Source organism: Passer montanus, unplaced genomic scaffold, assembly GCF_014805655.1.
Source record: "Passer montanus isolate IOZ18808 unplaced genomic scaffold, ASM1480565v1 scaffold10, whole genome shotgun sequence".
Classification (NCBI taxonomy): Eukaryota; Metazoa; Chordata; class Aves; order Passeriformes; family Passeridae; genus Passer; species Passer montanus.
Genome location: NW_024356505.1, coordinates 4,557,258 through 4,583,512, shown reverse-complemented (window position 1 = coordinate 4,583,512; position 26,255 = coordinate 4,557,258). Strand labels below are relative to the sequence as shown.

Here is a 26,255-nt window from a genome sequence, read left to right as displayed (position 1 = left end):
CAGTTTGTGTTAATTGAGTTCAACCAGTGCCTCAAACACCTCTGACATCTCTTTTTTACTCTTACTCAGTGATGGTTTTCTCACTGAAGTTATTACTGAGTCTGTACTGATTTTTAGGAGACCATAGCAGAAAATCTGGTTTTGGATCCAAACTAACATACTCAAGGTCTTTGTGGAAACGGAGCTAAAGTGCTAGTGTCTGTCAAAGATAACTTTTATGGCTATTATATTTAGTAGCCGTTTTGTATTCAACATAGTATAAATAAATAGGCATTGTGCTTTTTGTGGATTCAAAAAGAGTAGTTATGGCCTTGAGGTAGTTACTGTATGAATCAGACATGGCACAGGAAGGGTGACTACAAGTCCTCAGAGATGGGCAGGTGAGCATGATGTGTGAGGGGTAGGTTGTAAATAACTTCTGCTCTTCAGGTGAATTAAAAGTGAGAGGATGGGATGTGGAGGGGCAAAGAGGGAGTAGCTGGAAAGCTAATTGAAAGCAGCAACTTTTGAGTAGGGCTAGAAGAGAGAAGTTTGTGAGGTTTGTGTTTTGAGGCAAAAGAGCTTTGTGAAGTGTGCACTGGGTCTGTGTAGAGTTAAGAAAGCACACAGCAGAATTCCACAGCATTCGCAAAAAAACAACTGAGGCTTCACAGGCATTGTACAGTGCCCTGGTTAGCCTTGTTAACTTTATTGAGTGTGCTTCGAGGACATGCAGACCTTCAAAGTACGTAAAAACCACTTTTAATAATTAATTGGCCTACTATTGTTTCATATCTAATAAAAGGCAACAGCAAGCCTTTGCCAAAGACAATAGATACAATAATATTTAGGTTAGTTTGGTTTGAGATATGACAGTCTAAAAAGAATCTCCCCAAAGATCTTGGAACTTAAATAATCCCCATTTTTTTGTCCTGTCTTATTTCTCCTGCTATCATAGGATATACTCTTACATTTTCCCCAATCTAGTAAGTAGTTTCGGGAAGATTAGTCCATTTATAGAGTGCTTCTATATGAACTAATTTATAACTGGAGACATGTTTCAACTTTACTCTGTCAGGAACATGTTGAAATTTCCAAGTGATAAAATGACTTTTTCCTTAAGCAGAGCAGCCAGCATCCGCATTATAATTTACATCCCTGCACACATGGTGTGGCACAGGAAATGACACACCATTATCAGATGGCTGTTAAGATGGATGCAGGGAAATGGTGAGGTTGCTGGCGTGGTCTCAAAGACAGACATCCACAGATGTTCTGTAGCCACTTCAGTGCATGTAGTTAAAGGGTGCCTGTTGTGCACTTGGGGGAAATTTTTGCTTAAACAGAGAACATTATAGTTTGGAGGAGGTAATGAATATCTTTCCAAAGGGAGAAGGGAGGAGTAGCAAGCTTAGAGGGAAGAAAGGCTGTTTCAGGAGGACAAGGCAGAAACAGAGTCAGACTTCATGTGCCTCCCACAGTAGGGAGGTGGCTAATGCAGTGTCACGTGCTGTTGTGGTCTTACACAAAGCATAGCCTTGTTTGACTTTAAAATGGGATCCAAGGGTGCCACTTCTTGAACTTGTCAAGAGGACACACCCTGTGCAGAAGATAAATAATTGATGGATCAATTCAGAGAGAGGCCATGTGGAGGTTAGAGGATCAGAGGTGATCAAGGTCAATGTGTCTCAGGGAATCTTTACAAGAAGGGTTACACCACAGGCATGAGATAATTGGTCAGATCAACATCAAAACTGGGAAATGCTGCTCAGGACAGAGAAAAGGCTCTGTGCTCTCTGGTCTGCTCTCTGCGTGTTCTACCTGTTGGTAAGATTCAACAACTTTCTCTCTTCAGGCAGTTGTTTTATAGTCATGTGCTTTTGCATGCTGCTGCACACAAAACAGTCACTGAGGTCTTCCTAACCAATGAGGTGATGCAATCACACTTGTACTTAATTGCTGCTGTTTCAGAGTCAGACTTAACTCCTCACAGCAGGCTATCAATTTGGTCACACTATCCTATTGACTGTGGCATTATTCCCAGTATCCAGAACAATCCATACTGCCCATGTTTGTCTGCAGATTCAAGCAAAGCCCATGGAAAGGTGTCATTCTGCAACATCAGTCTGCATTTCACAAGTGACTGTGCATGTTACCTATGATCATAGCGTGATACCTCTTACTCATACATCCACATCTGGTAGTAGTAACTGGAAGAGACTAGAGACAATAAAGTCAAAAAACCATAGATAACAGGTACTTATGTGTGATAATAAGTACTATGAGCAGGAAAACACAGTGACACAACATTCAATGGGCACCTAAAGCATTACTCTCTTATTTGCTGATAGAGATGACTTGCTTCTCACCTACACAAAGGAAAATTATAGATGAATCTGTCATAGGTAGAACTTTTGCCATTTTTAAGACTCGGGTCAGAGCAGTTACACCTGTTGACACTCAGTTCTGTGGTGTCAATAATCTCAGCATGCAGTGTGGTCCTTGTTTTGTCATACATCTGTGGTAGAGACTGTCACAGCTACCCAGAACACTGTGAGAAGTACAGAAATTCAGTAGCCAGGGTCAGGACCTTTGAAAGGTAGTGTAGAGATCACTGCAGAGAATTTAAAAGATGAGCTACCAAATGAAAAGTACAGAAATGCACTGTGCATCAAGCTACTCTGTGCACAAACAGAAGTGTGTGTGTTGTGCAGAGTAAAGGCAGAAAATGTTGAGTTCTTCTTCCAACCAACACTTAATATGTTATCATGGTGCATAAAATAACGGGGGAGAAACATATGTACAGTAGTGAAGCAAAAATAATAAAGCTCATATTTAAAAGCCAAACCAATGTAGAATGCATAAATGCAGCAATGGGATCTAGTGATGAATTTTAAAGGCTAAGTTAGAGAAAAGAAGAACAAGGCAGTTCATCCTTTTCCCTCAATTAGCAAGAGTGAGGGAATGTGACCTGCTTGTATGGCAGGCCATTGCTTGGTCTGTAGTATCTGGAGGCACATTCACCACAGGTAAAATCTTATTCCCATACTCCATTTGTGCAGCTGATGCTGGGTGCCAATGCAATACTGGCCACAGAGAGGGACAAAGTTTTACCTCACATCTGTAGTCTGTTACTGTCCTCTCTGCTGATCTCCTTCCAAACCAGTGCCAGGGTGTGCTGGCAGTGCTCCTGCAGACTCTGCAACAGAAAACAGAGACCACACCCTTGCCATGACTATTACTGTACCTCTCTGACAGCACTTTAGCATCAGCTCAGAAGTGTAAGGATCAAAAGGACTAGTAAATTGTTTGGAAAAGAGCTTCAACATTTTTAAAGCTGAGATCTAATATTTGACTTCATATAGGCTAAGAACAAATTTTTTTGTCTGTTTTGTGTCCTGCTAGCAAAGGAATTTCGCCATGTTTTTCACAGACATGTTATGTTTTACTGACTTAAAATTATTTATGACCAAGTAAAACTTGTTATGAGTAGAAATAATGCATGAGGGAGTGGAGAGTTACAGATTATTAAAAAATAATCCAGAAGAAGGTGTATTAGTAGGTTCAGATGGGGTTAGATGTGCATTGTCAGTGCTCTAACAACTTACAGAATTCTTACATTTACACACTTAGGAGAATGACATTCTCTAGTATCAGTGGGAAATTGAAACACTTCTATTCTTCAGAGCTGTAAGAGAATTGTTTTGAGCAGTATAATTTTGGGAGTAATTTCCACATTTGGAAAATAAAAAGGAAGGAACATGGACAGATGTAATTTCAAAATAAATCTGAAGATTCAAAGTTTTCTAAAATAACAATTTTACTGAACATGCATTGTTCAAATCTTACTATGTTCCACACAAAACTCTCTAGAAAGTCCCTTGATGAGATTTTGTTTGGGATTAGGAATTATCCTTCCTCACAGCAGGAGAAGGCTGTAAATCTTTCACGTCATTCCTGTATGATTCTGTGCTGGGAAATGCTCTGATGATTTTTAAAATTAAATGGCATCTACAGAGAGTTTTCAAATGCACTTAAGCTCCAGAAGTTTATATGAATTACCTGACAATTGTCTTAAGTGAATGCAACTACAAATAAAACTGCAGTCTTACATACTTGCATGATCAGATCTTGGAATTCTGAGGTTTTGAGTGAGAAGTACCATCTTCCTTTAGGTAATTAAACAGTGCTGCTACAATGAAACCTGTACACTTTCATGTTCATGTAGCACTACATATAATATTTCAACAGTATAAAATTGCATACCCTACTGTATCAAAAACAGTCTTAGAAGTAAGGAACAGCAGTGTGCTGGGGATTTGATACCTAATCTGAATCTATTTTTGCTAATAGACAATTAATATAAAGTGTTAGTGTAATAACTGAATAGTGTTTTGAAGGACCTTAACGAGGAAATGTATTTTGAAGTGGAAACTGTTGGCTAACTTGCATTGTCCATGGTTGATATATTTAAAGAGGTATTTCATTGTAATACAATATTTCAAATTCTAAGTAATCTCTTTTAGAAGGGATACGTAACAATGTCAAATGTTGCAGTTGATAGTGTAGCCTTAGCCAGCACAACAAATTTAAAAGAGCAGAATTCTTTGTCCTCTTGCTCTTGCTGGAGCATCAGTTTGAAGAGTTTGAAGAGTAACACATCTGTAATAGAGTCAGGTTGCTTTTTTATCAGCAGCTGATGGTGACACTCTTAAGAAAGGGCCGAATTCATAGCTACAAATAAATTTGTCAACAAAATATGAGCATGCGAGACAACAGTTCAGTCACATTTCACTTTCTTTTTTTCCTCTTTTGTGCTAGGGAGTAACTTTAAAGTGTCAGCTCTTTCAGCTGAGTGTCAGCCTTTTATTAATTGGCTGCAGTGTGCCAACCCCCTCAGAATTACCATATGTTAGCTGTTTACCATGTCGACTGAAAGCATGCGCATTGAGCTGCTCTCCTTTGCCCTACCTGTGTTGCTCCTGGTGACAGCCAGGTGATTATTTTAGCTGACAATTCAGCAACCATCAGGAATGCCCCAGGTGTATTTGCTGTGGCTGTGCAGAGTCTGGGAAGGTCAGTCAGTCACAGAGCCAGGCAGTGGGAGGGATGATGCTGGGTGGTGGGTGTGCTTGGCAGCCTGGCTAGTGGGCAGGAAGACTCACAGGCCTAATCCCTTCCTTCCTTGTTTGAATAGTTAGGCAACCAGGAGACAATTACACTGTAGGTTGTGTGATCTCCGTGGGAATTTCCTTCTGAGAAGTCCTGGCTATGGAAGCAGGAGAATCTGTTTATCCTAGTGTCTGTCTGAGTTTTTGACTAATGCTACCGCCATAGGAAGTTATCACCCAGCAGATATTTGAAATACTGTAATAACCCTAATTTTCCCTGTTCTCATTGTCAAAAAGAAGAATGACAAAGGGCTTTACTCATGGCAAACCTTGTGTTAATAATGGTAATGTGCCAGTGTGTATCGAGTTTTGGACTGTATCCTGTGGCTGGTTCCTGACTGTGAACCGGAGCTTTTGCTGGCATTTTCCTGTGTCTGACATTCAATTTGGACCTGTACTGCAGAGGGAAACAGTAGTAAGCTACTAACAGAGTGCCAGATAGTAAGAGGATGACAAGTCTTTTCCAGTCTTGTGTGAATGCTATTGAATGAGCAGTCAGTGTGCTAGGGGCCAGTGAGCCAACAAATATGTTCAGCGTTCCCAGAAAATAGTCTTCAGAATAGTAGGAGGTGTGATTATGAAGGGGAAGCATTTGAAAGCTATAGATAGGGGAGTTAGGCAGGAGAAGTGAGCTGGCAGGAAGGCATTTTGAAGCAAAATGGGGCTCTTTGTAAGCCTTTCCTGCAGCAGCTCTGCCCATCTAGCCTGCATATCCTGCTAGCATGGAACTGATGGGGGCAGGAGACTGCCAGGACATTTCCCTGTGGGAAAAGATGAATGAAGGTTATAGGGAAGTGTCAAGGGGACACACACATGGCATGGGCACAAAGGGGCATCTCTGCCAGGACTGCAGCTGTAGCAGTGACTGGGACTGACTGTGTACTTCAGCTGTTTTTGCCAATTCTCTGCATACCGTGAAAGTGAGTTCTCTAAAGATGAATTGTTTGACAGTCTTTCCTTTTATACTTACCTGTATTATTTAACAATTTTGAAAATGGTTCAGTAGGGGATAACTAGTGTTCTGAGATCATGATGGAGCTAGTCAGCTTTCCAGAGTACAGCAATTACTGTGTGAATAGAGGTGAACGTGACGGACAGGCCGGGTGGCTGCTCTCTCTAACCTGGGCATGAATTTTCTCTTGTTTATGTGCACACTTCTTCTCTGTGATTAGCCTCAGTGGAAATGCCATCGCCAGGGTCCTGCAGGCAGCAGCAACTTAATAGGCAAAATTGAGGGGGTTAGGTGTTCTTCTGTCTTTTTCATTTTTCATTAAATAAGGCAAAATACACAATAAGTGAAGTCTGATTTGCATGGAAATTTGTATGCATGTATAATAGATCAGAATGTTAATGTGGGAAATTACTTTCTTTCAACTCAGTGGCCTGTATGTTTGATTTTTAGAATTACTTGCTTCTTTGTAACTTTCTGTAAGTTTCTGTTGCAAAATAGTGCATCTAAATTCCTTGAGAAATACTCGAGCACTTGTGGCTTAGTAGATAAGGATGTTGTTGCCTTCTATTGAGAAGTATTTTTTTATTAAAATCCATTGGCAGCTTTTCGATAAATTCCTCTTTTCTTCCTCTGTCAAATGTATTATTACAAGGATAACAATGAATGCTGTCATTAAGAAACACCATGCATTTAATAGCCATAATTTAAAACTTCTATTCCATAGGCAAATGTCTCTGTGTGCCTGTATGTGTAAAAGCCAGTTTTCATTGGGGTTTGAGTGCAACTAAGTCTTGGAATGAACTAGCAAATATCCTTTGTTTAAACTTAACAATGATTGTACTTGATATTTTCAGAATTAATTTTTATAGCAGTTTCATTATATCGCTGTTGTGTTCTGAGTACAATAGGGCAGCTTACTTGCAGCTGAATTAAAATCTGTGGTTTAATAGCACTTTGCCTTGCCTAGGCAGTAAACTATCTCCCACAAATGGAGGTGCTATCAAGGTAAAACTTGTTAAGTTAATTCTATAACAAATCCCTGTGTTGCTGATTGAAAATATTTCAGAAGAATTACTCCCTGCTATGTGTGGGGGCTTCATGAATTTCAGGATAATGGAGATAACACTCTGTAAGGAGTCTGCTGAAATATACCCTTTCCTGAAGAACTGTCTGAATTCTTCTTGGAAGATCAGAAACTGGCTATAGCCTAACTACACTTTCGTTTGCTTTGCTTTAACAAAAGGTGTCATTTTAAACTGACTTTAGGAATTTGATGAAAAATCCTGTGTGGATACACTTAATTCAGTTAAACCTAGCTAATGCAAATTTAATATGCATGGCTAATTTATAGATACAAGCTAAGCTAACAGAGTAAGTTTTTAACTGTTTACACAAATCAGTTTTTAAACAGACAAGGAAAAACTTTCATATAGCACAAGATTGAAGAGATTGGGGCTGTTTACCTTGGAGAGGAAGTGAATCAGAAGTGAGATGATAAAAGGTTACAGACAATGAAGGTATAGGCTTTACAGAGCAAGAAATGCTCTTTCTACCATCAGGGAAGAGCAAGAAGCAGGTGAAGGTTAAAAGTGACAAAGTCACAAGTAAGTCAGAAGAAATGCTCTGCCATACTTGGAACTCATTGCTGATGGAAGCTGAAGTAGCTGGGTAACTCTGAGGACAGGAGTTTAACAGGGCAGGCTTAGGGACATGATTTAAGGGTTGATTTGGCAGTGTTAACTGTTGGACTCCATGATCTTAGATGTCTTTTCCAACTTAAATTATTCTATGATTCTATCCAATTGCAATGGTAGGGATTAAAAAGTTAAAAAGAATGGTGGAAAAGGTAAATGCCTGTTTGTTTGAAGCAGCTCTGTTATTGATGAGGTCAATTTCCCCCCATATTCAGCTGCTTGTGCAATCTCTCGATTGCAGTATTGTGTCTGGGTATATCTCCAGTAGCAATTTCTTGTTACTGTACAGATTACCACAATTGTGCCCATTTCCTTCCAAAATCTCATCATGTCTGCTTATTCCCTAAAAGCCACAGCAGACTCTTTTGTGGTCTCATTAGGAATTTGAATCACTGCATTTCAGTGTTTCTAAAGAGCAAATGCCACAAATTTATCTCTAAAGGTGATTGTCTCTCCCACACATGTGGATAATAGCAAGTACCTTTGTCTGGTCTCCAAATATGACATAGGACAGATTTGGAAAATTTTTAGTGTTACATAATGCTTGGTTCTTTGGAATGGGAGTGCATCATAGGACAGGGTGGTTTGTTCATGGTTGTAGCTGCTAATGAAACGAACTGGGCTGGCAGAACTCTCCAGAGGACTCGTGGATAATATCACAGTCTAATGGAAGGGCCCCTGAGAATTGCCATGGGGAAGCAATGCAGACAGAGCAGGAAAATTAACATGGCCTTTCTCAGCTGCTGCCACACCCTAGTGACTCTAGTCTCTTAGACTTATCCTGGCACCTCTTGAGCACACTTTCTAGAGCCTAAAGGGGACTGTATTTTGCTGAGCAAACAGAAGAGCATAGAACCAGGCTTTTGAGTTGGATTTGTGGAGACCATGGGAAAGACTGTGGTGCGGAGTTAACCAGCATTTCTGGATTGGTCCCCGTTCAGCCTGGTGAGCTGTGTGCTACATGGATAAGAGATCTGGAGAGTGATATCTTGTTCACGTGGATTCCAGTCTTTTTGTTGCTTACAGCTCTGCAGCAGACTCTGAGAGTGTCTCTGCAGCCTCTTGGCTCTCCTTAATCAGCAGATGCTGCTTTTTATCTCTGGAAGCAGCCTAATCATCTCCCCTGCTAGTTAGCGAGGTTGTTCTGGGACCCAGATGCTACCTGTGTCTTCTGTGTCTCTGGTGCAGACTGAACATCATGGCAGCCCAAGAATGAGTGTGCTGTGCTATTTCTTTTGTCTCATGTGCTCAGCTAACCCTGCCAGGTTTTTGATCCACATCCGAGTTCTCTCACTTTTTGCTGTTTATGATAGAATGAGGTCACAAGTTAGGTCTGAGGCCATTTAATCATTCATTTTGTCTCTATCACTTACCCTCATATCCCACCATCCTTAGTCATGCCTACAGTATCAATAGACTAATTGTACTATGGTGGAAAGACCTGACATGCAAATCTGCCATTGCTCATTATTGTGGCCTGCTTTGTGCGCCAAGTCTTCTGTCTCTCAAACTATGTGCTCCACAGAATCACAGCCTAGTGACAATGACCCAGTTATAGTCAAGGTCTGAGAAGTTCCCTCTATTTTACTCCGCCCCTCCTTCTATTTTTCCTTGGTTTAATTTGCTTTTTTGTTTGTTATTATTCTGTTTTTCTTCATTAGTAGGTGGGCATTAGGCACTGGACAAGAGAGACTCAAGATTAACTTTTTGCCTACTACTTTCTTTTCCTCCTCTCCATGTCTTTTTGTGGATCTCTGAGGATGCAGCTTCAACAGATCCAGCAACTAGAGGGAGAGTTGATGGGTCAGTGGGGGAGCTGAGCTTTCAAAAATATTTCCTTAGAAGAATTTCAGATTTGATCTTATTTCAGTAACTCAGAGACAGGTTCTCACAGCCAGGTGTGGATTAATGGCAAGCTGAACAGGAGCCTGTTACGTGAAGATATTCCTTGCAGGAAAGTCTGATATCCTAGCACTTTGGCACTTGGTGTGGAGCCAAGACTTTCAGAACTGTGTAAGTCCCAGCAGTAAATGGTGCTTACTTCTTAGGTCCTCAGGAAAAAGCCTAGAGATTTCAAAAGGTCAGATAGCTCTGGAGAGGCAACAGAACCAAAGGTGTGAAAGCTCTGGTTTCACAGTCCATGGCTGCCAGGAGGGTGCTCAGCCCTCCTGGAGCCCTGACCCTGTGAGGCATGACAGCTGCTTGGAGTAAATGACATGTTCCTCACGCTCATGGCTACTGCTGACATCAATACCAGTTTCCCTCAGGCTCAGAGAAGTGGTGGGGATCACCTCCCTCCCAAAGCAGAAGCCTGCAGACTGTCCCAGCCATATGGCAAAGGCAGCTTAAAAAAAATTTATTCCATTTGTTAAAATACTGCTTCAGTCTAAAGGAAGATGAAAGCAAATAGAAAGTAATTCCTGGTGAACATGAGCTGCTGTCTTCTGGCTGGCTCCAAAGGGGAGCCTGAGAACAGCTTGCCAGCTGCACTGGGGAGCAACTTCTCCCATTAAAGGGATAGAGCAATGCATTTCTCTTCCCAGCTGGCATTCACTGCGGCTCATGTTTATGGCACTTTCCGGTGGAAGCAGAGCTCTCCAGAGGACTCCTGGCTAATAACACAATCTAATGGAAGCGCCCCTGTGCTGAGTGATACTGAGGATGGAAACCTTACAGCTTGCACTGAGAAGTCAGGCCCTGTAAGTAAAAGCTGTAATGATTCATTTCCTTCGTGGATGGACTGTAGAGAGGCATGTGTAGTGTACAGTTACAGCGAGCACGACAGTAAAACCAATATAAAACAAAACTGTGCCAGTAAAAGGAACACCAAAAAAATGTCAGTGAAGAACTAAAGCAAAGGTGATACATGGCTTGTTCTACAACCAGGATGTGTTTGTCAGTCTTTCTCATGGGAATATCGGGTTGTAATTCTGAGATAAGTAACATTAATGCTAAAATAGAGTTTTGTGCCTGTATACATATACAGGGTTTAGGAGGGTGGTAGTTTTAGGAAAGCTCTTCTCTGATGCTTACCTGTGGCTCTTTTTGAAATATTGTTTGCAGACTAAAATATACGGCAAGTATAAGTCTATGTCTTGCATTTAGATCTAATGTTGCAATGACTGTAAAATAACCCATTTAGAATAATATGCTATCGAACTCCATTAATATTGTGTTGTAGCCTAAAATTTCTGCTGTAGTGAAGTTATTTTTATGTAAATAGAGAAGTTTGGATTATAAAGTAAACAATTTCCATTCTGTATTCAGCAACTGAACTATATTTCTTTTTGACACTTTTGCAAAATATGTTACACAGGATTAGTAAAAAAATCACTCACTGGAGCTTTTATATTTAATTTCACATGGCTGTACTAACTGAAAGAGGCAGTACTATGTTAGAAATACAATATTTTCTTTGTTTAGAGAGAGGGATGTTACCTGTGATTTACTTACTTGTGGTTATTGGTTGTTACTGGGAATGCCAACATTTCAGAGCTGAAATTAATAAAGTTGAGGTACATTAAGCAGAAAAAAAAATGTAAAAGAGAAAAATGTGTGTTCCTTTGAAAACCCTGTTGTAGGTCATAGTATAGCTATGTGTCATTCTTTTAGCTACTGAATTCTTTTAGCTAAAGTAGGTGATTGGAAATGCCTAGGTTTTTTGGCTCCCTAGGATACTACTAATCATACTTCTGGTACAAACACTGCATGTCATGGTCTTACCAACTCAGCCTGCTACTGATGTGATACTGGTAACATCAAATTTGAGGCCATACCAGATATGGCTAGGTGCTGTCACAGTAAATTTAACCCTCATCCATTAGGGAAATAGTCCAGGTGAAAGGTCACTTCCAGCATCAAAGTGGCCATTTAATGCTTTTATTCCTTTAATTGGAAATGATAATCAATGAGAATCATCTATAAAACCTGTCTAGAGTAGTGATTCTCTACTTAAAATGACATCTTCTGCCCAAGGCACAGTAATTGCAATCAGGTTGATGCCATATGATTATAAAGGGATTCAGAACTTAATTATGTGTATGGTTAACCTATTTGCAGTACTTGGCAAATAGACCTAAGCAGGTTTTTTCGCTAATAGGAACTTCATTGCGTTTGACCTTTTGTCATCCAAGAATTTGTGTAAAGTATTTCCTTCTCTTGAATTAGGTTCTTGAGTGAAATGTTTCATAGGCCTGCTTAACTATTCACCTGTGCTACAATAGCAATTAATGTCTGTGTAAGTAAACCTTCTATTTTAAAGGTCATCAATTTTCTATACATGATACAGCTCAGAGATCCTGTTACGAAAATAATTGGGAGCTAGAGGTACTGATTTATGAGGGAGGATTAAAAATACTAAAAATCTAATGATTAGCTAAGTGATGACTAGGAAAGGTTGTGGTATAAGTCTTCCTCTTGGTGGTTTTGTTTGTATTGTATATTCGTATATTTGGCTGAAGGCTTTTGTCTTTTGTTTTAAGAAAGTCAAACTAGATGTTCTAGTCACCCTTTCTGGTCTTGAAGTCTGTAATACATCCTACTTGCCTACTTCTTTAAAACCTGAGGAGAAATTTCTTTTTCTTTTTGTGAAGAAATATTTTACCCTGCAGACAAACCAACGGGGCCAGCTGTGCTGTAAGACTTGAGGATGTAAAGAACTTTTGGGTGGTGATGCAGCTCCAGTATGACAGCTCTACCCCACTACATTGTTTTTCTGGGTCGGAGTGGAATCTGTGCCAGGCAGTTCCACGCAGAGGCTGCTTTGCAGTGGTGTCACATCACTAACAGCATTAACACATCAATCTTTGCCCTGATGGAAAATATTATTGGTCCTGGCTCTCCTTTACATCAGTTCTAACTCACCTGTATGGGAGTTACTTTGGTTTTACAGCTGTAACAGGGCTAGGCTGCATTTCATTAACTTTATGAAGATTATGCTAAGGTGAAAAAAGGTTTGTGTGGCAGAAGCTTTTCTCACTGATGAGGTTGATTCAACAGTAATTCCTCATATGGATCTGTTTTGGATTTGGCTGCTTCTGTTGGCAGCACAATTAGTTCTGTAGCATCTGGAAAATGGCCGTGCATCATTCATTACCATTATAAGAATACTTATTGCAGTATATTATTTATCTGTAGCAATGCCCACTCTTTATTGGGGCTTTCCAAAATGTAAGAATATATTTACTCTGAAGTAATCACAATCTAAATAATCACTAACTTACCAAAATTTAGAAATTAACCATTATTGCCAACTAGATCCATAGAGAATATTTGATGGCATGGCTCAGAGTACATCAATTAAGAATTGCTGATGAGAATCCAACACAGTAAGTAACAAATTAATGGAAGGGCAAGCAGTGAAGCTTCTTGCAATATTTCAGTGTCATAAAGCTCCATTTCTAAATTAGGAGAGTGCGCATTACCAGACTTTCAGCTTGTTACTGATCCAAAAATGAATGTTGTACACGAAACACTATGGGATGGTGTCATCTTTGTGAGGAAACCACAGAAGAACTGTGCAGGAGAAAGCAATGTTTTCTTTGGCAATTAAAAAATAGGTAGGTGTTTGAACCTGTGCAGAAGCTGAAGTGTGAGGAAAGCAGAGGGAAACTGGTCAAAAGCAAAGGAGAATAAAGGGAGCTGTGCCTCAGTGCAAATGGGGTGAGGAGTTCAGTGCCTGGCTTCTATGCCACAGTACTTAATAATTTTGCATCACATTTTCCTAAATACTGAGCAGCACTCCTGAAGCATGATAAACAAATTCACAAAGAAAATGGAGCTGAAGAATTCTGTTAAACAATATTCTGCAATACACAGATTCACTCTTGGTTTTTTTAGCAAAGAGGAGTTTAAAGCATCACGTGAAAGCACATCTCCTGTTGGATTTGTTTTAGTTTTCTGTTAGATATTTCTGTCAATGAGTGTAAGTTCTCTTCCCCTTAAGACTTCTGTTGACTGGCAGAAACCATCTGGTTAGATATTTTTATGCCTGTTTAATTGATAATCAAGATTGAATCCTGTTGAGAAAATCTGACTTGTCTTTTAGTAAACTCTATTTCCCCATTAAACTTTGAAGCCTAGAATACAGAGAGAAACACATTTCTGACCTGTAGTAAAACTGACAACCTTTACCTTCTGCTGGTATCTGTAAGTACATCCTCTTTAATCATGGTCTAATTGAGGCTTTGGTATTAGAAGGGAAGAGGAGACTGTAAGAGCCTGAAGGGCTAAGTTTATCTTAAAATGCCAGGAAAAATTCCAGAGCTTCCTAGCACACAGAGCAAAATGAGTTATGTTCACCTGTCGGGAAGGGAAATTCAGTGGTTATGGTAGACATTGCAGTTCAAGTCATGAAACAGGATCCCAGTGATGAGTATGGCTTAGGACTGATGAATGATTTATGAATGACTTTTGCTTTTTAGCTTCTGGAGGAATCTTCTTTTCAAGACTTTTCTTATGCTCTGCCCACCACCTTTCTGTAAAGGGAAATTTGCAAGTATGACAAAATACCTTGATTATTAGAACTGAAGGTTTAGGAAGAAAACCCCTAAATACTGTAAAAGCAGAAATTTAATCATGAGAGCTAGCAGGAATGTGCCTAAGGCTTTCCTTTTTCTGCCCCCCCTCCCCATCTGCATGTCTTTAAAGGGTGTGTACAGTGGATAACCTACTGCTCTCTCCTGTATGCCTTCTCCTGTATGCCTTGTGTTCTTGTTTTCTCCCCAGCCTGCTCCAGGTCTAACTGATGATAGCAGTAGTGCTTTCTGCTGGATAAATACTATTGTTCAAATCCTGTTTGTAGTATGTTGGGCAGTAAAGTTCAGAACGAAAAGTAGGGGAAGGACAAGTTGTAGATTGGGAGCTGTCAGGGATTTGAACACAGCAGTGGCTGGTCACAGCTGTCTGTTGCTGTCATGCTAATAAAGCAGTAACTTTTAGTTTGCAGACTCCCAGGTTCTTGTTGATAGCTTTTGCAGTTGGTCATTGCCTTCTCTCCACCACAGAAGGTAAGTAAACCATGTACAAGGCCATAAAATTATCAGGAAGCCTGCACATAACCTGGAAAAGTTGTAGGAATCTGAAAGAGTGGGGGAGGATAGGTGGTGCATGGCTGGGCGTTTGAATAAACTTGGCCCAGGAAATTGCCAAGTTATTAAAAGAAGGATCTGTGATCTAGTCCATGGTCAGTGCAATTGTCCTGGAGATGCATGAGGAAATCCTTGCAACTGTAAGCAAAATCCAAATAATTCCCTATGTTATTTTGCTTGAGACAAGGGGTTCCTTGTACATGCACGTGAGCTACGTGGCAGATTTCCCTCTCCCTGACTGGGAGCTGCAATAAGTAATCACACAGCTTCTGGTTGTTCTGCTGCAATCACCCCGGTTTAGATTGCAGCTGAGCATTATCCTCGCAAGGCTTAATGTTGAAAGACAGGTATTTCCAACTGCTGCAGCATAAGCACCAACATTCCTGCTGGAAATGGATTATGTTTGTGCATGTAAGAATTTTATTTATGGTTGTTGTCTGAAGTGTTGCATCTTCTGCTCTGTCTTCACAAACGTGGCATTTGTATTTGTTTCAGGGCTGAGGAATGTATTTGTAAGGATGAGAATGGCTTCAGCTGGCTTTGGTGGTATAGAAGTTTTTGTAAAGCACAGCTAAGGTTTGAATTTAGAGTGCAGTAGCCCTGTGCCAAGTGGCTGATTCTGCCACCAGAGTGACTCTGTAGTTCAGATTAGGTGGAAAACAGGGTCTTAGTGCAGAGTAAAAAAGCCCAGGTGAGAATTTATGTAGAATATCTATAAATTGCTCCTTTCCCGACTAGAAAAACCCTAGACAAATTTACTCTTTAGCCATCAGGCAAACAGAGACTCTCTTTCCTTGGATTCCTCCTTATATTACAAACTTTTTGTAAATATTTCTTTTGGCTTTAAATGCAACATTTAATAGTCTTAGTATATTTTTTTATGTAAATGGACACTTTCTTGTAGCTTGAATGGAACCAGTCATGATGCTGGCTTGTTGCTTGCTTTATATAGGGAATTTGGTATGAGACATTTTCCTCATTGTGGTTTCTTTCTTTCTTTAGTATTGGAATTTGTTTTGTTTTATTTTGAAGTCATTGAGCATGGGGCAGAATATGTTCTCTTGAAATCCTGCTGGACTTGATGAGCAATTTTTCTAGTTAATCCTCAAAGCTCTAGTGCCACTTTTCCCCCCTCCTTCATTATTTTGGTCCCATTTTGGCCTGCTGCATAACAAAAAGAAGCTCGAAGGATGCTGTAAATTATATTGGCATGTGTGCTCCCTTGAGAGATAATGTGCTGCTTCATCCAAGTCCCAGGGTATCCTGACACCCATCTGCCAGGGAACTCCTCATCTGCCTAATGTGGGATTAGATGCTGTATGAAGCACTTGCTTTTTTTCCCTTTTAAATACATTTTCTGAATACTAAATATCCCTTTCTACACCCACATAGCTTACCTCTTTCATGTTGTTTTATAATAAGTGTCCGTTATTAGCATAATAACTGCTCAAAGTGACATCTTACATTGTATTGTCAAAGATCCATGTATTAATATTTCCATAGTTCTGATGCTATGATACACTGTAGTACTGTAATTTTAGCAGAGATTATTATTTTTATGTCAAAGATCTGCCTATTCCATTTACATACCATACAGTGACACCAAAGCTACTGATAGTGGGCTGTTGTGAAGGTTCTGTAAAGCAATGTGTCAAAAAAAGTATGTAAAAGCATTGCAAACCTTGGAGTGCTTTGATTGCTTCTTGAATTGCTTGAAAAAGGAGAATGAGAAAATTCATTCATGCAACATTCCCCTGTTGTGTATGGATTTGTTTATTTTAAAATTGTTTAGGCCTGTCTTATATCCTTTCTTCTAAGCAATGTGAGTTGGCAAAGGCCAGCACGCCTCTCTTAACTCTATTTTATTACTTATCAAAAAGCCTTTGTGCAAAGATTAACTGTGTTTGCTCTCTATTTGCTATTATTGCCCCCCCACTGTTCAGTAAGTACCCCAAGCAGTTTTTGATAAGATGACAGAAAGGTTGTCTGGTTTCATTGTTGCTCCTCTCAGAATCTCTTGTATCCTCTGGCGAAATGTTATCTTGTACTTTGTTACAGTAATAGTCCTCAGTGATTCAAAACAGGTATTCTTTTGTCTCCTGCCCTAACAATGCATGTATGGGAGAGCGTTTGTTCTCTTTCACCAGCTCTGCTGCTGCTAACAAAAGCCACGCTGGATCAGAAGAGCAGCTGTCTTTACACCCAGTATCAATAGATCGCCCTCCTCCTCCTGCATGATGATAAGGGAGGGGGGGTGGCGAATGAGCAAAATCATTTTGACTCTTTCCTTGCTCTGTAGGCTGCAGACTTCTCTCTCTGCTGCAAGGCATCTTTCAGCGAGTGGTTAGGGATGATAACAGTGTGGAACTCAAGAATCTGTGTGCTGCTGTTAGGTGTCCTTCTTGAGCTGCCCCAGTTCTCAGGCAGGGTCTATAAAAAAAATGTAAAAAAAGTACTCACTTGAGGTGAGGATTTCCTTTGACAGTAATGTGCTTATAAGGTGGGTAGAACTGCTAAATTCATACTCTCTGTTTACACATAAAATTTTGAATCTAAGGGGAGTTCATCATCAAGCTATTCCATTTTTTACCGTTGACATCATCTTGAAAATTATCTGAATATGTTTCAATGTATAATGAAAGCTGTTTCAGTGGATAATGCTGTTTTAGCCCTCTGTCTCTTTTGGGGTATCAGGAAGGGGGGTTTGGGAGAGGAGTTTCTTCTGTGTGGTTTTTTTTTTTTTCCCTTTCTGGGAAACTTGGAAGAAAGCATTTTACAGATATCATTTTTGGTCAACTGATGTAACCCTGCTTCATCTTGAGGTTTTCTAAAAAAACCCAGAAGATGGGAAGAGAAGAAAGAAGGAAACAGTGCTTGTTGAAATTCCACCACTGGATATCCCAGAGACTTGGTCTGGGTTATGTTTGGCATTGACCCAGATCTTGACGTCGTGCAAAACCATCTCTCACCCTACTTTGGGAATGCTCACTAAAGAGCTGTAGGCTCTCCTGGGATGCTCTGTTATCCTGAAGCTCTTCTGTCATGAAAACAATAATGCTAATAGTCTGAAAGCCAGAAAGAAAGTGATAGTGACATGGAAGGGTTCTCATTTTGGCTCCCATGATTGTTCTGTATAAAGTGATGCAAGCCCAGTTAGAAATGCTGAAGAGAAATCTTCAGAATAGCTTTCAACTTAATGATTACATCTGTCTCCTTGGAAATGAAAGCTCTGGGTTAATGTTACTTCCCTACCTAAAAGCTTAAAATAAGGACTCTGTTTGTTGTAAGTACTAACACCCCATAAACATGTGATTGCCACTGTAGAAATAACTTGTGAAGAGTGTATTTCAAGGTCTTTTAATATTTGAGTGGGTGTTGGCTGTTTCACTGAGCCATAGTTATTTGCCAAACACTACTTGAATTTCTCATGAGCAATATTAAGATCACAGTGAGTACAAAAGGCATGCAGTAAAACCCATGTCCCCATCCTCTAAGCAGACTTTGACCCAGCCCTGATTGCAGTCTTTGCTAAAAGAGAAAAAAATTAGAAATGTTATTTCAGTGCGCTGCAGCACCTACACAAGAGTTTGTCTTTCTGTCTTCTGATCCACCAGGTTCTTACTTTAAGAAGTATACAATTCAAAGAAATGAAACTCTAAATAAAAGAGAGGAACCAGTACATTCTGTAGTTATTGGAATGTATTTAGAGCTTGTAGAGTTAAATTATTTACAGCTTTAGATATTTGGGTATGATTTCCATCTGTATGGTGTTATTCATTCCAAAGGGTCAATGAAAAATACAATATTTTCTGTACTTATTTCCATTCAACTAACGAGACTTCTTGTGATATTTAGCTGTGCAACAATACACTGCAAGGTAGGAAGAGACTGTGTTCATGAAAATTTGGAGAGACCTCCAAGAAAAGCAGTTTCTGTAATATGCCTGTTTATCCTTTCATTTCTCTGATGAGAACATAATGTGCATTTATGATGAAACATAACTTCTCTGTACATTTTCAGTAACTCTAGCAAACTGCCCTATTGAGAGTGGCTTGTTCCACAGAACTGAAATGTAAATGAGATAATTTATTTCTAATAGAAGAGGTGTTGTGCACTATAATTCTCACAGTACCCGGCTGAACTCTTTCTTATACAGACACAACTCTTAACTGATTTCTGCAGAAAGTTTGCTGGAACATCATGGAGGAGGACCATGTGTGGAAGTGTTCTTGTCCTGACTTACTTGTTGGTGAATATTGACTCAGCAATTAATTTCAAAGACAGACGAACAAACATCTTCATATTTTGTTTCCCTGTTTAAAAAGAAATTCAAAGGTGTAGGTAGTGATAGGTAGCCTTAGACTGTGATACTGATGTTGGTTGTGTTTATTAAGATGACATTATGATGTCAATTTATGTTTTGCCTTTAAGATTCTAAAGTGGTTGGAAACAGTGGGTTACTCTGTTCTATTGATCTAAATCTGAGTGGCTTCGGGAGAAACTGCTTCCCTCTTTCTCATCTGTTTGGGTAACAGATTTATTTGTTTGGGATTCTGGACTTGGAATTGATTTTGTTTATGTGCTTTAAGCTCCTGTGAGGCAGTGACAAACATTGCTGATGTCTCAGTAACTCTGCAGATCTGATTATCTGAAGTAATTGCATTATGTGACCTCTCACTTTCCAAATCTTAAATGTTACCTGTTTTAAGACAGTCTCTAAAAGCAGCTCTGAAAGGAGGCTGAATTGCCCCCCAAAGTGAAGGTCTGTAAGAATTTGAGGAAGGGGGAAAGTCTTAGTTTTCTTTTCTGTTAAATGTTTCTACGTCCATCTTCATTATTCAAGCTAAAATGTGAATGAGGTAAAAAGGCTCTGCAAACTCTTTCCAACTAACTTTGTGAAACACTGTATTTAGTGTGCTGCTTAAGACTGTACCAGAACAAGCTAAAGAGTTGTAGAGATCAGCTAGTCCCAGGTTTACTGAAAAATACAGTTTAATGAGAGTTTTTGCTTTAATAATAAATAAGGCTCTTCTCCTTGAGTCACAGACTAATCAAATGGCATTTGCAATAGTACTGCTCCTTTGGGCTCCTGATGAGTAGGAGCTTCAGTTAATGTGCAAGGGTGTGCTGCATCCTCAGACACTCGACTGCTGTGAAGTACAGAAGTGCGATGTCTGGCTTTTGGCAGTGTTAATCACCTGTGCTTGAGGGCCATTTGTGCATGGGTTAATGAAGCAAGAGCCAAGGCAGACTGGATCATGAAAATACTTATCTAATTATTTATTTATTAAATAAATTAGATCTAATTATCTATTTATTAACTCATGCTTTTATTGACTATTACAAGACTTATGGACAGCTAGGATCAGAACCTAAACTTGCTAGGGGACTGCATTTGGGGGAGTGGGGGAGAGGAACAGTATGGAGGAATGGAGCTAAGTTTTCTTCTTGAGGTTGTTGCTTGGAAGAAATGAGTAATGTTGAAAGCTACTGCTGGTGAGTTACTGCTGTCTTCCCTGCTCCTGCCCCTTTGGAAGCAACAGAGTTGTCACAGCCAGTTCTCAATGTCTCTTGGGTGTGACTCTGGAGCAACATTTAGAGAGCTTTTTTGCTAATATTTAACACGCTGTTTTATCAATAGCTTATTATAGCTAACATTTAATATTTTACTAAAATAAATTTTATTTTAAGAAAAAATGCTATGACAGAATGTAAAACCATATATTTCCAACTGTTCTTTTAGAATTTTTCCTATCTCTTTAATGCTTAATTATTCTTATGCAAAAGTTGAAGGGAAAATAACCCCAGCTATGTTAATTCACTGTCTTATCCCTTGTCGTTTAGATACATGGGTGGTGGTTTCTTGCCTCCTTCCCTTTCCTCCCCATCCCAGTATTTTACTCACAATCTGCTCAGAGTGCTTGTGTCTGTGCTCTGCTAGAATTTGGGTTGAAGGAAGCCTGAGCAGGATGGCAGCAACACTTCTGCAAATGCTTGCTTACACCTGAACATTCCCTTTGCTCTTTGGGAAGGACTGAGATAAAATGGGAAAGCACTGGCCCCTGTCTAGTAAGTTCCCATGCTGTTCTCTCTGAAGCTGTGAGGATTAAGCACAGCACAAGTGCTCCCAAGTGTTTGCTTGGGAATGTGGCTGTAATGGTTTTGAACAGTTTCAGATGCTGGCTCATGGCAGTAGACAGCTCTTTTCCATCCAGAATACAAGCCCCTTTTTCTTCCTGTCTACTCCTATATAGTCAGCGCATCTACCATATGTGCCCCACCTTGCAGGTGTTTTCAATTTTGCACAATCCTTTTACTTGACCTGCTCTATATTCTGAACATTTTCCCTCCTCTGGTAAATACTAGTTATATTGAATTTGGAGTAAACCCCTTGTCTCAACACTGTCTGTATCTCAGGCTGAAATCCTGAGCTTGCTGCTTTTAAAATAGAGCCTCTAACATGGCTTGCTTAAGGTGAAGATGATTTTCTAGCTTGTTGTTTGCATTTTTTCCCTTTTTCTTTTTTGGCTAGGTCCCCCCCCCCCCATATTTGTTTGTTTGTTTGTTCATTTCTTTTCTCAGTTCCTCGAGGTATTTGGGATCATGAGTAACTTGTAGCTGCATAAAACATGCTGCGTTACAATATGGATAATTGGTAGCACTGAATTTCAGAGGCTGCCTAATAGATGTGGAAGGGGTGGAAATCTTTGGAGTGGTCTGTGTAATCTCAGCAGACAGCAGCACAGAATCACTTCCAGCAGTCCTTTGCCAGAGCAGTGCTGTGTGTTTTAGAGGCAGGGTATCTGCATGAGGGTCACAGCTGACAGTTTAGACAAGGAGCCCGATCTTTGTTGACCTGGACTTTTGTAATGATCCATGAGAGCTGTGTGAGCCTGTTTCATGCCCATACTGCTGTAAATAGCAGGATGAAAGGCACACACCAGAAATTCTCTGTCTTTCCACTGGCAGCATTCTGTCTGTTTTATGGAGGTACATGATTGCAAAGCAGTGGAAAAATTGACTTTGCTGCACATCATTATAAATGTCTCCTGTCTCTGCCCAGGTCATAGAAGGGGAGAGAAGGAGAGGACTTTAAATTTGGATTTTTTTGTCCCTCAAAAAGCCTAAAAGATCAATGTTTTTTACTGTTTATATTTAGCCCAAGAAAACTTCTCACACTCTTGTTGTTTATTTTAAAAATCTTTGGATTTTCAGTACCAATCAGTAGAGAAATTGCAGCTATATTTAATAAATGTTTTATTGTAGTTTGTTCCTATGTGGAAGCTGAAGGTCATGTTTCAAGATGATTTTTGTCTGAACTTCTGCCTGGTATAAACATGGGTTCATTTGTTAAAATAGTGTTCAGTATATTGAAGAATTCAATTTGTACTCCTTTGCATGTCTCTTAATTAATATCTAGCCAAAATGTTTGTATTTTGTTACTTGCTACATGGAGGTGTCTGGCAGGGAGTTTCAAGAAGGCAATAATGACTGGATTCATGTGTTTAAGACCTGATGTCTTGGTGGCTTCTGTGTAGTGATTTGGTAGTATTGAATTTTATACTAGAGACTTTATTTTTGGTGGTTCTGAACTCCCATTGCAAAGGTGGGGATTGACAATTAATATCTTGTAGTCCTGTCTTCAGTGGAATTTTGCATGCTGAAGGCACTCCCTTTGATATTCCTGGGGTTGAGCTGGGATTGCTGGGCCCACCTGAGAAGTAGGCTGCTTCTCCTTCCTTATTTAAAAAAAAAAAAAACATGGTAGAAGAAAAAGTGTGTATTATGATGACTTCAGGAAAAAATATATAATATCTCAAATAACCTGTTTAACCTCTCAAATAAACTACTGTTTATATTCCCCAAACCCTAGGTGCAAACTAGCAGTGGGATGCAGGCACTCCTTGGATCTCCTCCTGCAGAGGGTTGGGTGCTGGCTGGCTGAACCCCTCTGCCCTGGCTTTGCAGTAATGCTCCTGGACATCAGCTTCATGCTCTGTGTGTGTCAGGAATGATCCAGGGATTTGGTTTGTTCTTGTGGCAGAAAGCATTCTTGAGAGGCTCCTCACCGCATAGGCCCTCACACTTATGTTTTGACAGGATCTCTTCTCACACTGTCATGTTCTCAAAGTCTCTCTTGCTTGAAGACTCTTATGTAAGGAGTATGGAACTGAAATAAATGCTGAGGGCTAAACAGGTCCTGACTTGATCAGTACACAAACACATTGTCTCGCTTGTCTGAGAATGGCCTTTTTTGCTTCCTGGCTAAATAAATGATGTGTCTTCCTCCAATGGGGATATAGGGCTGAGTATGTCCACACCTTTTGTAAGCATACTGTCTGGCAGTGCTGGCTGGCAGCAAGAAAAGGCCCTTGGCACATCATCTTTGATGGTGAAGTGTCCTGGATACAGAGAAGCAGGAAGAGGGATTATTTTGCAAAGGTACAAGCTACTCTGATCCTCTTGGGGCTGGGTGACTTCCCACCACACTTTCCTTGGGGATGTGCTGAAATGCCATAGACTAGCCCACATGCTTCTGCTTGAAAATTTAAACCTCCAGGCATGAATAACTTACTGGAATTAATCTTCAACTGTTGTCGTCCAGTATTGAAATATTAATGTGGCTGATCAGAGTGAGGCAGTGCAACCATGGTGGTCTTGCAAAATAGCGCATCACACAAGTGACATTCCCTAACGTGAGTCAATGTTTGTTCTTCTGTAAAAGACATTCTAACATTTTTCTTCTAACTGCCAGGCTAAATGGCTTGTGCAGGCCCAACCTCTGCACAGAAAACAGCACATCTGTGGTGAACAGCAAACATCAAGAAGCAGCATTTGAAGGGGGAAGGAGTAGTAATGGAAGTGCAAGAAGGTTCCCTGGAGGTGATGAAACTTCTGAGATGCTGCAAGTTTAGCAAGACCTGTCCTTTCCTTTGTCAGCCATGCAGTCAGTGTAGCACTGGGAAAGAAACATCACCAGGATTTGAATGAAGTGATCCTTCCAGGGAACAAATGACCTGGTAGTTCTCAGAGTGGCAGGTGAGACATGCCATATGCCAGATTTATTGTGTGCTTTGAACTGGAAAGTTTTGTGTGAGTTCATGAGCTATGGCACTGATCAAGATATTTTTCAGCCTTTTTACTGAAAGGCAAATGTCACCATGAGTTAAATAATCTCGGATCTGGTTTTTTTTTTGGGTTGCCACAGTGGAGGCTTGTGTGGTAGGAAATTATGTCTTCTCTTCCAAATCACCTCCTGGGTTGCATAGGGAGTTGGAGCAAGTACAGTTCTCTAGTGGCTCTGTTTTTCCTGTCTGTAGTGATGCTTACAGATTTTATTTAGCAAAGTTTCTCTGAGTTGTTTTCTCTAACAAAAAGTTAGAGCACATAAAACTTGAAATAATCATGTTTTAAGTAAATTCAGGAAAAGATCCCAGAAGAATACTGTCTGTGCTTCTTCATGAGAAGGAAGGCTGTCCTAAGTCAATGAGGCTGCTCAGATCAGATTTTACTGTAGTACAAAAGTTATCCTCTTGTATGATATTAGGATTAAAACAGTCTTTGAGGAGAAGGAGGCTGTACTCTTCAATGTGGCCGTAACTGTTTCTCAAGCATGAAAAATATCCCTTTTCTGGTTTCCTCCACAGTATAAGTCTTTATGCAATGACAAGGTGCACATTTCAAAACACAATTTCCTAACTCTCATTGAGCTTCAAAAAATAGAGGTGTGTAGATAAGTACAGGCTGAGGAACCACAGGAATGGATTCAGCTATAGGTAACAGATTCAAGTCTTTTAAAATAAAACTACATTTTTATGACCAGGGAATATGAGAGACACAGGGGAAGAAGTTGCTCCCTGCCCACTCACTTTTTGCAAACCCCAAATTAATTGTAGGGTGTGAAATGTGCACCTCTGTGAATGTTGGACAGAGGTCTTCCTGTCCACCACATCAAGTAGGGCCACTAGTGGAATAACTGGTGGCCACCAAGCATCTTTCCGACAGTCTGGCGTGAAGCAGCAGCAATCTAATTTATGATTCACTTCACAGATATTTGACAGAAATATTAGCTTTTGTCTCAGCCACAAAAATTACCCTGATCAAGGATCTTCCTCTGGTCTGTCCCTGCGTGGACTTTGGTATTTTCTGCCATGTTGGTTTGTTCCCACTGAACCTCAAGCCTGAACTCCTTTCCAAAGATTCTTCAGCCAGTTGGTACCCCTTGGACACAGTCTCAGCATTTCATCTGCATTCAAGATCATCAGAGCTGAGCCTCAAACCACATTGCCACACCTCTTCATCATGATTTTTAAGCCAGATTTCAGTGCCATACTCATGAATCTCCATTTCCATGACTTTCAGATCCCATTTCTCATCTATTGTAATTTCAGCCTCTCCAGGCCAGTCATTAAGAGTTTAGGGAGAAAAATTTCCCTACCTACATACTTTTTTCCCCTATATTTCTCCCTAAATGTTTTAAACCTGACACTTTTGTCCCTATTATGTTTGGTTCTGAAAACTTTCTCTTCCATGTTCACTGGAGCAGATGAAGTGTTGGCTGGGGACACACTGATGGAGGAAGAGGGTATCCATGCTTTTATGCAGAACAACATTCAGCACACTGGAATTGCAGTTTTAGGGAAAGTCCTGCTCAGCCCCAGCTTGGAGCAAACCTGCTGGCTTGGGAGCCTTGAGGGAATGGCTGAAATTGCCTAAGCAGCTTATTGGCTAAAGCAGCTAAAAATTGAATGTATCTTTATTGACTCTTCTTTAACTGATGTTTTTCTTTTCCATTCTGTTTGAGGACTTACAACCCGTTCAAATTCGGGCAGGTTTTTGTTTAGACACATGCCTGACACAATCAGTAAATTTTTGATCTGTGACATAACTTATTGTCAGACCCAAAGCAGGGCCATAGTGGTGAGTCTTTACTGGAAAAGAGCTTTCCACATCCACATGTTTGCCTGTAACCTCTTTCTCAAAACTGCCTACAATATTATGTCTGGAAAGCTTCTCCACCCCCCAAATCAGGATGCAGCACATATTTAATGCATTTCAACCCCAGTTTCCCACTTGAGGGGATCAAACTTTTGCAGATTTATTGGTGATTGAAAATGAAATCTTATGTGGGGAAGTAACCTTGGTAACAAGCAGAGCTGTGCCCCACAGCACTCTGAGCTGACACCCTCCACCTCCCTCCTGTGCCTTTTCTTGCCGCTTTATTTAGCTCAAGGTTTCTTATGATTGAGCCGGTTCCTGTTCTCAGCTGAAGTCAGTGACAAACTTCTTGCTGGCTTTGGGGCTGGAGTGTTCATTGCTTGATAAAATGGGAACACACTCATGGGATCAATCCAAGGGTCACAGAGCCCAG

The 26,255-nt window shown here is 40.2% G+C and overlaps 1 protein-coding gene and 1 long non-coding RNA gene across 4 annotated transcripts in view; both read left to right on the top strand.

The window, feature by feature from the left end:
• RBMS3 (RNA binding motif single stranded interacting protein 3) overlaps nt 1–26,255 on the top strand; it is a 703,420-nt gene that overhangs the window by 9,461 nt on the left and 667,704 nt on the right. The gene's annotated exons all lie outside the window — the stretch shown is intronic.
• The window catches only part of LOC120500332, a 43,328-nt gene that overhangs the window by 8,367 nt on the left and 8,706 nt on the right, over nt 1–26,255 (top strand). The window contains exon 1 of one of the 2 annotated variants that reach the window (XR_005627072.1): nt 21,434–23,923. The exons of the other annotated variant lie outside the window; for it this stretch is intronic. This is a non-coding gene — a long non-coding RNA (uncharacterized LOC120500332). Of the gene's footprint in view, nt 1–21,433; nt 23,924–26,255 lie in introns of those variants that run through there. 2 annotated transcript variants of the gene reach the window in all.